This window comes from Acomys minous (genome assembly GCF_964271855.1).
Source record: "Acomys minous genome assembly, chromosome: 5".
Taxonomy (NCBI): domain Eukaryota; kingdom Metazoa; phylum Chordata; class Mammalia; order Rodentia; family Muridae; genus Acomys; species Acomys minous.
The window spans coordinates 29131443-29144538 of record NC_140494.1 but is presented as its reverse complement, the minus strand read 5'-3'; the positions used below and the strand labels follow the sequence as shown (position 1 = coordinate 29144538).

General features: G+C 41.4%; 1 long non-coding RNA gene across 2 annotated transcripts in view; it reads right to left on the bottom strand.

Moving 5' to 3' along the window:
* The window catches only part of LOC311597042, a 51923-nt gene extending 45666 nt beyond the window's left edge, over positions 1-6257 (bottom strand). For both annotated transcript variants that reach the window (XR_014779067.1, XR_014779068.1), the window contains exon 1: positions 6191-6257. This is a non-coding gene — a long non-coding RNA (uncharacterized lncRNA). The remainder of the gene's footprint in view (positions 1-6190) is intronic.
* Positions 6258-13096: the final 6839 nt, after the last annotated feature.

Below are 13096 nucleotides of genomic sequence, written 5' to 3'. Positions count from 1 at the left end.
TGTGTGTATGCTGTGTGTGTGTGCGTGTGTGTGTGTGTGTGTGTGTGTGTGTATGTGTGTGTGTGTGTAAGACTGATCTGGCTTTTTGATGACTTCATCAGCTGGGCACTGTTGGCATGTTGGACAAAGTGCTTCTTTGTGTCAGGAGCTGGCCTGGGCTCCTGGAGTCCTCATCAGCACCCTGGACCTCTCCATTCTAGATATCACTAGCCCCTTCTAGTTGTCAGAACCAAAGATGATGTTTGTAGACTTTCCCAATGTCATCTGGAAGGTAAAACTGTCCCCTGCTAAGCATGTATTCCAGTGCATATCCAAGGACAACTACAGAAAGAAAATTGAGAGCTGAGAACTTTCCACCAGAAATTAGCACTTAACTGGAGGAAGTAAGGAAACTGGTCACAAAGGTACATTTTTATAAACAAAATTAATGAAAACTCTAAAAGACACAAACAAGAAAAGACAAGTCATGGAGAGGAAAAAATAACTAGACCTCAAGTAGACTTCAAAGGACTACTGAGAAAATGAGCTGAGGCACAAACAAAGCAAAGATTAAAAAAAAATAAAAACACTAATCTAGAATTTTCTACCAAAAAATCCCTCAATCCCTTGGAAGCAAGGACCAATTACATTTATTTCCAGACATTTAGGAAACCTGGTGTCCTTTAGTGTGTGTGTGTGTGTGTGTGTGCCTGTCTGTATGTGTGTCTGTGTGTATATCTTTGTGTCTATGTGTCTGTGTGTATATCTGTGTGTCTGTGTGTCTGTATGTGTGTCTGTGTGTATATCTTTGTGTCTGTGTGTCTGTGTGCATATCTGTGTGTCTGTGTGTCTGTATGTGCGTCTGTGTGTATATCTGTGTGTCTGTGTGTATGTCTGTGTGTATGTGTGTATATCTGTGTATCTGTGTATGTCTGTGTGTCTGTATGTGCGTCTGTGTGTATATCTGTGTGTCTGTGTGTATGTCTGTGTGTCTGTGTGTATATATCTGTGTGTCTGCATGTATATCTGTGTATCTGTGTATGTCTGTGTGTCTGTGTGTAATATCTGTATGTCTGTGTGTCACTATACACACATGTATGTGTGCTCAGTGGAGGCCAGAGGAGAACCTCAAGAATTGCTTCTCAGCATCATTATCTTTTAAACAAAATAACTAAGCTGGACCGCCTCCAGTTACGCCAGTCTGGTTAGCCATCAAGACCCAGCTGTCATTCTGACCGTGAGCTCACAGAGACGTGCCTGGTTCTGCCTCTAGAGTGCTGGCATCTAATGTGTGCTCCAACATGCCGAGCATGCCATGTCTGCTACATGCCGAGCATGCCATGTCTGTCTGCTATGTGAGTTCTGCGGACAGAACTCAGGTGCCCAGGCTGAGCCGTCTCCCCAGCCCTTCACCTCTCTGCTTAATAATTTTTAATGGTTTTGGTTTTGGTTTGCTTTGGTTTTGTTTTTTGGTTTGGTTTGGTTTGGTTTTTTTGATTTTTGAGACAGGGTTTCTCTGTGTAGTCTTAGCTATCCTGGACTTGCTTTGTAAACCAGGCTGGTCTCGAACTCACAGAGATCTGCCTGCCTCTGCCTCCCAAGTGCTGGGATTACAGGCATGTGCCACGGCTCCTGGCTTCCTGCTTAATAATTTGGTGAACATTTAAAAAGTACAAGAAATTAAGTTGAGAACAGCAAATAATGAAAGCATATTGGTTGATTTAATTAAAATTTGCTTATAATTTTAAATGCTTCTGTTTTAAAAGATCACATCAAACAAAACTGTGAATGTCAATCATAAAAGAAAAACTTCGGGGTAAAGGAAAGAGTGTGCTGAAGTTGTTGTCACGCTTAGAAGGAGAAAAAAACACGGAATAACCTTAAGCCTTCTTAGACAGATAGATGATTTCAGAGCTCAGGATACAGCTCCATGGGTAGAGTACTTGCCTCACACGCAGGAAGCAATCAAAACACCATATGAACTAGGTGTGCTAGTGTAAACCTGTAATCCCAGCATCGGGAGACAGGAGGTTAGAGAATCAGGAGTTCAAGGTCATCTCCAGCTACATATCAAGTTCAAGGACAACTTGGAAAGGATGAGACGCTATTCAAAAACAATAAAGAGAAAAATAATGAGTTGTATGTGCTTGCTTGCATCAAGGCGTAGCAATATGACCTATAGCTTCTAAACCAGCCAACATGAAAGACATGGTCAACTGATATCCTGTGGCCATGTGGTGGGGGTCCCCTTCTGTCAGAGGTCTAAGGGAGGGAAATAGGGCGGAAGATGGAGAGAGTGTGAGAACAGGAAGATGCAATGGAGGAGATAATATTCAGGATATAATTTGAATAAATTATAATAAGTTAATATATATAAGTTAATATATAATAAGTTAAAATAAGAAAAAGACATGGTCGATTTTCATCATGTGCTAAACTTTAAGATTTATCCATCTGCCCCTTAGGAACAAGTCTCAAGGCTTAGCTCACTGGGAGACATACTGTGGAGGAAGATAGCCAATCAGCAGGCTGTTCAGGACTTATAGGGAATTCTGAGAAGTAAAAGCGTCATGGAAGAATCTTAAGTCTTGTCCTTGTGTTCTAAACTGTTTCTGGGTTTTGTTAGGCTTACTAGAAGGGTGAAGGAGTCCCAAGCTGATTGCCTCAGGGAACCCATAAGCAGGTACCAGAAGCCTAGTGGCATGAAACAAAGCCCAGGGATTGTCTGTGAAATGGATTGACTCTGAATATGCTCCATGACTGGAAAAGGAACTTACCGGTCTAACTGGTTCGAACAAAACTTCCAACTTTGACTGAATACTAAGCAAGGCAGATCTTCAGACATGAAACCTTTATTTTAATGCAGCCTGGTTGAGCATTTTTATGACTTGTATTTTTAGTGTTGGGTTTAAATTCTCTAACCTACTCTGGTTATAAAGTTCTATTTCAGAATTTTTTATAGTTTGCCTTCTTTCTACATTTGTGTGTGTGTGTGTGTGTGTGTGTGTGTGTGTGTGTGTGTGTGTGTGTGTTATAACTCAGGTGTCATCCACGTTGGTTTTTTGAGACAGGATTTCTCACTTTTACCTAGAACTCACCAAGTAGACTAAGCTGGCTGCCATTGAGTCCCAGGGGTCCACTCTTCTTTACCTCTCCAGGACTGGGCTTTTAAACACTAAGACTTTGCCCAGCTTTTAAAAATATTTTTTTTCTTTTAATGTGGGTTCAAGGAATCAAACTCCAGTCCTTGTATCTGCCAGTACTTTACTGGCATAGGTATCTCCTCAGCTCTGAATCCTAAATTCCATTTCATTGATCTCTACCTAACTTAGGCCAATATCAAAAGCAACTTCATGACTGTGGTTTTGTACTGAGTTTGGAAACTGCCTGTCTTTCAACTTTGTCTTTTTTAACACTGCAATGGCCTTGGACTTCTCAGTGTAGCCAGACACATATTAGGAGGAACTGTCAAATTCTCTGCAAGTGGGTGATAGAGTTGTAGTGGTGGGTAGTGATGGGGGAGGTGTGTGGTGTCAGTGTGGATGGTGGTAGTTGTGGGTGGTACTGCACAGCAGTTGTATCAGCTCTGTTGGCCAGCTATGGAGGAACTGCTAATAGTCTCAAAGTAAGTGGATGTTTCCTTGTTTGTCTGATTGTAGTTTGCTGGGTTTCTTGGACAGAAGGTTTCAGTAAAAGGAAAGAGTAGGTTTCCACTGAGTCAACATTAGAAACATAAACTGTATTTCTTTGGGTTGTTTATCCTTTTCTTCTGAGCTAGTTACCAGTGTTCGCAGCCTCTCAGTGATGAACCATGGATACACAGGGGGTGATGACTTCCTTCCATCGCTTGTTCTCACTTGACTAGATTGGATAATTTCTCACAATCTCTTTTTAAATTTACCGGTGTGTTTTAAGACCCAGGGCTTTATGTATGCCAGACTGGCTTCCAACTTGATCTGTATCAGAAGCCTGGCACTTCTGAGTCTCCAATCCCCACCTCCATGTACTGAGATTACACTTGTACCACTGTGGTCAGTTATACAGGGCCAGGGTGTCCAGAGTGCTGGACAAGCACTTGGCCACCTGAGCTACATCCCAGCCCCACCAGTGGCAAATCTGTCACAACGCTGTTCTGTGGGTGTTTATATTGGTTACTCTTTCATTGTTGGTTCTTTCCTGAAACAAACACACAAAAACTCCCGATTCCCACAGGTTCTTATTTGCTTAATCATTGTTGTTATACTTTTATTTAATCTTTAAATGTGTCCTTATTCCATGCATATATTTACAACAGCTGCTGTGAAGACTTTGTCTACTGAATCCATCATCCAAAAACAGAAACAGAAGTTTCCGTTGGCTGACTTCTTTCCTTGAGAAACACTTCTGTTTCCTTGCATGCATGTTCATTTTGCAGTTGAATTCGACGTGTTTAGCTGATGCGTTGTTGCTTTATAACTTCTCTAGACTATGCCTGAGACACATCTCCCTTAAGCATGAGACTAGTTGGTGTCTGCTCACTTGCTCAGTTTAAAGCCTTGTTTCCTGGGCTTTTCTCAACACTTTCCCTTGCTTCATAGTCAGTCAAAGTTAGAAGTTTTGCTCAAACCAGGCCAGCCTGCTATATTACACTGAGACCTTGGCTCAAAAAACAAGGATAAGGAGAGGAGGGAAGACCTAGAAGAATGAAGAAAGATGAGGGGAAAATGAAGGAAGGAAGTGTTAGGTCCTGCTGCAGGCTCACATGGCCTGCCCTCTACCTAGGGGCCAGGCTTTCCCCTCTCCCAGAGATTCATTATATAAACTAACTCTCTCCCTCCCTCCCTCTCCCTCTCTCCCTCTCTCTCTCTCCCTCTCTCTCTCTCTCTCTCTCTCCCCCCCCCCGTCTCCCTCCCTTCCTCCCTCCCCCTGTCCCTCTTTCTCTTTCCCTCTCTCTCTTTTCCTCCACACCTCCCTACTCTCTCTCTTTCCCTTCCCCCACCCCCACCCCCACCCCCATGTGTGCTCCTCCTCCTATGTTGCTTCTAATAAACCTGCATTTATATAGTATAGCTTCATCCCTAATTAGCTCATTCTGTTTACTTATTCAATCAGGAAGGGAGGGAAGGAAGACTCGAAAAAGGAAGGAAAAATGAAAGAGAAAGGGAAGTGAAGGAGAGGAATGTAGGGAGAGAGAAGAAATACTCTTTAAAATAATATCTGAAAAAATCAGGACTAAAAGTGAAAAGGAGAGTTACACACACATGAACACACGTTCATAAACATATACAATCATGCCCATATGTGATATACATGTAATATATATACATGTATATATTTGAACATACACAAACATACATATATATCATAACCTAATAAGACCATCTCTCAGACCATTAATAAAGGTATGTCACCAAACTTTCTTTCTCTAAGATAGAGAATTCTCCAATCTGGACATGCAAATCACTCCAAACTTGGGAGACAGCACTTGCTTTGAATAAACACATACTGTATCGCAGAGCAAAGATGTTTTAGATGAAAACTCTTGGCTTCAGAATTGAAGTCCAAGGCCAGAAATCATCCTTAAAATTTGAATACAAAAAGCACCGCATTTGGAACAGAAGCAACAGGTGTGGGCTCTGAAAGCTTACACTGCTCCTGAATTCAAAAGCGAACAAATCTCTCAAGTCAATGTTCTGTCTCCTGGTATGCAGGAGGAGAACCTCTGACATCATCACAGACTGCTCCTGGCAAGGGCAGCAACGCTTGGTGGCTGTCGTTTGGATTCACCAGGCTGCAAGATTTATTAAGAGATTTATATTGAACCCGGTTGGAGCACTTCCCGATATTGGCTTTTCCAATTCTTTGTTTGTGTCTCTCCCAGGGACATATCAGAAAGAGGCCCAGAGCTGTACCTCACTTTACAGCAAGACTCATTAAGCATGATGAGGCACAGCACCTGTTTTCTGTTCACAGTTTTGTGAGTAATGGTTGTCCTTTAACGAGCACAGAATTCATGTCAGCACAGTGCTATCGCCTGGTATCCTCTTACGTCATGCCACCCACATTCACACATCTAAGTCCTCACCCCCAGGAACTCAGGATGCGACTGTATTAAGAAATGTGATCTTTAAAGAGCTGGCGACGGCAAGATGAGTTCCCAAGCGGGCCTTATCCAGCTTCACCAGCATCTTTTTAAAAAGACAAAATTTGAAAGAGACATAGCAACATGTACCTGTAATCCCAGGTAGCTCAAAGCTATCCTGCTTTGTCCAGATCTCTAGATCCCCAAAGACCACCATGGATCCAAGGCCATGTGCAAAAACATGGAGCATTTATTTTAACTCGAGCTGGAGGGCTCTCAAACACCACCTACGCAGCAGAACAGTAGGCGAGTCCTGAACCGCCATTAGGCAGGGTTTTTATCGTGGTTACGGAAAAGAACAGGAGTTTCCTGTTTGGTAGTTAGCAAGGTTGGAATTGGCTGAGCCTGATCTTGAAATGCTTAACATCTGGGGGGGATGTTAGGTGCTTTCCTGCTGTCCCTTGATTGGCTCAGGTCTAGAGAGGCTCTCTTCCTGGAACATTTTGTGGTGTTTATAGTAACTGGGGTGACCTTGAGGACAGGCTTAAGATGAAGTCTAGCAACAAGATGGAATCACAATGGCCTGTCACTACCCTGGCATTGTAGACTTCTAGTCTCTGGAACTTTGAGAATGTAAATATCTTTAGTGTAAGGCACACAATCTGTGGCACTTCATCATGGCATCCCTGGAAAACATTCATACATACATGTACACATACACACATATACGTAATCTGTGCAGTCTATATATACGCGACTCATACAGTGTTACAGTACATGTATAGCACAGTTATTTTAAATTATTATAAGTTACATAACTATTCCTTTTAAATATACAATATGCACATTGGTGAATACTTTATTTTTACATATGTTAGCAAATTCCTCTGCATGTGATTTCATGGTGTATGTCAATAGATCTTACAGATACAGTCTGGTGACATTTTTTTAAAGAGCATTAGGTGTTTAATCATTTGGCCCCTGCTTTGAAGAAGCACTAAGCTGGACTTCGGTTTGATCTCTAGCCAGCTTTGTGATCTTAGAGAAATCATTTAACTTCTCCGAGGTTCTAGCTTCTTTGGGGTTAACTAAGGACCCTCCAGCCTAGCAAAGTTTCCAGATTATTGAACAGAGTCTTGGGATTCCAGAAATACCCAAGGAGCCTCTGGAGTAGCTGCCCAGGTGCACCATGCCTCTTTGTTCTTTGTAGTTTTGCATACGAATTTAGAATTTTACTTCAAGGAGAAAGATTAGCTTGGAAAGCCCATAACCTCCAGAGCCCCTGAGCCTTGATAAAAAAAATTCTATTGGCTAACAGAGACAGTGACACTGCATGTCTGTCAAATGACCAGTGTTTCTAAAAAGGTGCTAGCTACAGCTACTGGCCAGCCTTGGGAACGTGTACGGTGTTGCATTGCCACCACTGAACTCTACCACTGCCCACTCAGACACACACCTTTCTAAAGGTGACCACATAGAACCCTTTTCTACCATAAAACCTTCCTGTGACCTTCTTCAAGGCAACCATCACTGACTCTTTTTATTAGATGGAAGTCATATTTGCCCAAGTCCTGACTACATTTCAAACTTCATCACCGCTGAGGGACACAGACTTTTCTTTATTAAGATTCTACATTTTTTTTCTGTGTATGGGTGTGTGGGGAGGTGTATGCTCATGTGTGTGAGGGTTCAAGTGTGTGCGAGACCTGCACGCATGTATGTAAGCATGCCCGTATAGGCCAGAGGGCCCCTTATATGTCATTCCTCAAATGCCATTCCTTTGTTTTTTGACACAAACCCTGCCATTGGCCTAGAACTTATGTGTTACCTTCTGACTCAGCTTCTTGATATGAGTTCTACAGATCACGTTTCATCCCTCACATCTGCATGCAGCACTTTATCCATTTCCCCAGGCCACAGTCCTACTCTTAATGGATTTTCTTCAGAAGCTATCTTTTCTCTAGATATTCCTAGGTGGTTACTGTATTCTGTTTCCCTGGGAATAACGGTGAATTAGGGTGATCTTTTTTTCAGATGCACCTTCCATGTAGGTACCAACCACATGTCCTGTGGTCCCAGATCATACCTGTTTTTGTCACCCTTGTCCCTTGTGGAACTTAGTGCATCTGAGGCATTGCAAGCCATTAATAAATTTGAATGAATAAATGAGTCAATGAATGGGTGAATAAGTGCACCCACCCTCCAGGATTCAATTGGAAAACTCCTTAATCATAAACATCCTGAGAAATGAAACAGGTAAAAGTCAATACATAGAACTAGTCTTATCTTGGGTCAAACAAAGCAAAGATGAGAAAGACAAAAATGTGAGGCATTTATGTAATTCCCCACACCAAAGAAGGAAAATATCATTCGAACTAAAACCTGTAGACACTTTTTTTTTCTTTGCTAGCATCAATTTGTTGAAATATAAAACTGAGTCAGTGGAGGAAAAGGAAATGTGATGGTGTCTTTCAAAATTTCCATTTACTTGTACACACACACACACACACACACACACACACACACACACACACACGCATGTATGAAGGCCAGAAGAATACTCCAGGCTGCATCCACCAATTTATTTATGTATTACCTATTTGTATGCTTATTGTTTTTATTACAATTTTATTAAATATTTTACATATATATTTATTTATTTATTACACATATATACAATAAACTACTTACAGCAAGAAGAACCATAAAACAATCAGGAATTTTATATATATACATACATATATATGTGTTACATTTATAGTGTTTTGCTATTTGTATTTGGCAGCCTTGAAGAAAACATCTTTACCTATAGACACTTTAATATTCTGCCAGATTCAGAAACCCCACCAGTAATCAAGCTACCCAGAATAAAACTAGTGTCAGTGAATCATAGTGACTTTTGCACCGTGACTGTGTTTGGTGGAGACAGCTGCGCTCCTAAAGCTGACTTAACTGATCTTTTTCTCCAACAGTATGCTCTTAGTACTGACAAGGCCCTGTGAGCATCCGTGCCATTAAACATTGTGAGGAAACGGCTGCAGAAAAGCAGAGCCATACCAAGTTCTGAACTAGACTAGACTCCCCGATAGAGTGCCACACCCTCCCCCATTGGTCGCTGATTGAGAAAATGCCTTACAGCTGGATCTTGTGGCGGCATTTCCTCGGCTGAGGTTTCCTCCTCTCTGATGACCAGCTTATGTCAAGTTGACACAGAAAACCACCCGGTACAATGCCTAAAGGACTGATATCTGCCTCCAGTTCTTCACCGAGAAGATTCTGCGATATTTCTTTAGGCATTCAAGGGCAGATCTACATCTCAGAGTCTCTTCAGAGAAGCTAATTCTTGATCCAAGGAGCCTAGCATTTAGTATTTGATACTGGTGTGTGTGTGTGTGTGTGTGTGTGTGTGTGTGTGTGTGTGTGTGTGGCTATTGTGTACGGATTTGCTTTCCTTCCTTCCTCCTCCACCCCCTCAGCACTGGGGTTGAACCCCAAGATAGCATGTCTGCTAGGCAATCACACTACCATTATATTACATTTCCAGCCCCTGAGTGTAGATTTCTATACAAGTCTTTTCTTTCCTCTAATACTCTTGCAGAACCCTAGCCATGGGATCATATTTTGCATCTGACATCTCCATCAGTGGTCTGCAACATCCGTATGCCTGCATTCCCTTTAGAACCAGATTTTGTGGAATCCTAAGGGCAAAGAAGGGGCTATAGCTGGGGATGGGGAACCAGCAGGTGGATGCCTAGTGTATGGAAAACACTTGCCCTGCTTGAGGTGGAAAACTAGAACCGGGTCTCCAGTTTTTTGCAGCAAGGATCTGTTTAATAGCATCAAACGTCTCCCTACAGGAAGCATTTAGGTGGGTATTACTTATTCACACCTGCTGAGCATTGCCTAGTTTAAGGTTGCATAAAAAATGGAATCATTTCCTATTCAATAGGATTATGTAAATTAACAGTAAACTGGGAACATAGCTCAGCTAGTAGGTGCTCGCCTACCATGCAGGAAGCCTTGGGTTCTATTCCCAACACATCATAAGCCATGTGTGGTAGTGCAGGCTTATGATACCAGTACTTGGGAAATGTATCAGGAGCTCAGGGTCATCCTTTGCTACTTAATGGGTTCAAAGCCAGCCTGGGCTACCTGAGACCTTATCTCAAAAACAAACAAAAATTAAATAAAGGCTAAGTGTAGAATTAGGGTAATTTCTTTTCAAAAAATAAGCTTTGGTCTAGGGGAGGGGAAGAGGGAGGAAGAGGAGGAAGGGTGGGAGCAGGAAGATACATGTGAGGGGCTAACAATCACTATGTAATGTGAATAAATTATAATGAATTAAAAAATGGAAAAAAGGAAGGGTGTGCAAGGGGTGGGGAGTGGGACAAAAGGCAGGAAGCCATAATCAGGATGTAAAGTGAATAAATAAATACATTTTAAATCAAATTAAAATATTAGATATTTTAAGATATTTTCCTCAATTTTAAATACTATATTCTGAAAACAAATTGGTACCAACATGTTTTTTTTCTAAGATTTCCTTTAAATCCAACCCTGTTGATAGACAGATCATACACGTCTTTCACCAGAGTCAAACCAAGTGTGCAGCTGTATCCCTTTAAAGTCTCTCCTCTGATCCCATCTCTGAAACACACACACATACACACACACACACACACACACACACACACACACACACACACACAAAGTAAGGTCCCTACCTTGAGCAGACATTGGAAGGAGCAAGTTTACCAGGTTTTGATGACAGCAGAGAGATACAGCTTGTTTAGAAAGCCCTTCCCAAATTTCACAGATTCCCTCAAGTGCCTTTATAGGTGTATTTAAAGCCCAAAGTTCAGATAAACAATTTGAAACAAGTGAAAACACACACAGCGAAGGAAAGTCTTGGGAGACCAAAATATCCAGTCTTTTCTCAAGAGGTCCATAAGTGTGTGGGGTTACCATATTTTTCAGACCATTTCCCCAAAAACAGGGGGCGGGGGGATTAGGGTGCACCTTATGATCCAACTGGTGTCCATCGGGCGTCAACAAAGAGATCTCTTACCCATGTTTTCAGTGTACCAGCCCAGGAAACTGCACAGGATTCAGTGTTTCCACGGGAACAGGAAGAGGCATGGTGGTATCGCTGAAATGCCTTCTCACACAGAGCTTGGTCTCCATCCTGCCCCGCACGCACTCATCTGAGCTGATTGCCAATCTTAGCCTGACAGGTAAGCAGGTGCATGTTGGCTTGCAGTATGGAGCCGAGCAGCGAGAGTGCAGTAATATGGGGAGCAAAAAGGAAGCTCTAGCTACCATTTGTCCCTCCTTGACTACAGTGGGGATACATTACTGGGCATATGGGAAAAGACAGAATTGTTCACTCTGCATATGTGAGAAGACAGATGGATTGAAAAAGTATGGTCTAAACGTCCTGGAGGGCTTCTGAAAAAAATCTGCTTTATTAGTGCTTGACCAATTCATAGCACATATTAGCGAAACAACAAAAAACAGATTAAAAGAGATGAAGACTCATCTAGCTTTAATTCCTGGGAGTCTTACCAGCCAGCTGCAACCTCTTGATGTCTCAATAAACAAACCATTTAAAGTCCTTATGAGAGAAGAGTGGAACAAATGGATGGCTGCTGGGAATCATGATCTGACTCCAACAGGACAAATGAAGAAGCCCACTGTCACTCAAGTGTGTGAATGGGTTAAAGCATCATTGCAGTCAGTGAAGGAGGAAATTGTTGTACGATCATTAAAAAAATGTGGCATTACCAATGCCTTAGATGGAACTAAAGATAATAACATATATGAAAATAGCAAAGAAAGTGATACAAGTATTTGTCAGCAACTGAGCTTCCTAAAGTCTGACACTAGCGATGATGAATTTTGGAGGTTTCCAGAAAGCTAGAAAAGTCCTTGAGTCTCTAAGTCTTTCCTCCTGCTGAGTTAACACTGTTTACTGCTCCAAAACCTGGGTGTGTCTTATGGCCCTAAAAATACGGTATTTCTGGTTCTTAGATTCAATTGCTTTGATATACTTGTCTGCCTTTATGCCAATACCCTCTGTTTTTTACTACTATTGCTTTGTATTACAGCATGAAATCAGGGATGGTGATAACCTCTAGAAGTTGTTTTATTATACAGGATTGTTTTAGCTATCATAGGCTTTTACTTTTCCATATGAAGTTGAATATTGCTCCTTCAAGGTCTGTAAAGAACTGTATTGGAATTCTGATGAGAACTGCATTGAATCTGTATATTGCTTTTGGTAAGGTAGCCATCTTAACCATGTTAAAATCGTGCCGATCAATGAGCATGGGAGATTCTTTCCGTCTTCTAACATCTTCAATTTCTTTCTTCAGAGACTTGGAGTTTTTGTCACACATGTCTTAAACGTGTTTGGTTAGAGTTACACCAAGATATTTTATATTATTTGTGGCTACAACGAAGGATGTTATTTCCCTAATTTCTTTCTCAGCCAGTTTATCACTTGTATAAAGGAAGGCTACTGATGTTTTTTTTTAAGTTAATGTTGTATCTAGCCACTTTGCTGAAGATGTTTATCAGCTGTAAGAGTTCCTGAGTAGAATCTTGTGAATGACTTATATATACTACCATATCGTCTGTGAAGAGCCATACTTTGACTTCTCCCTTTCCAGTTTGTGTCCTCTTCCTCTTCTTTAGCTGTCTTATTGCTCTAGCTAGAACTTCAAGTACTATGTTCAATAGATATAGAGAGAATGGGCAGCCTATCTTGCCCATGATTTCAGTAGAACTGCTTTACATTTTTCTCCATACAATTTGATGTTGGCTATCAGCTTACTGTATATAGCCATTACTCCCTGATCTTTGCAAGACTTTTAACATGAAGGGATGTTGGATTTTGTCAAAAGCATTTTTGGGCATCTAATGAGATGATCATGTGGGTTTTTTTCTGTCAGTTTGTCCATATGTTGAATTACATTAATGAATTTCTATATTGAACAATCCCTGCATCCCTGGAATGGAGTCTACTTGATCATGGTGGATATTTTTGATGCGTTC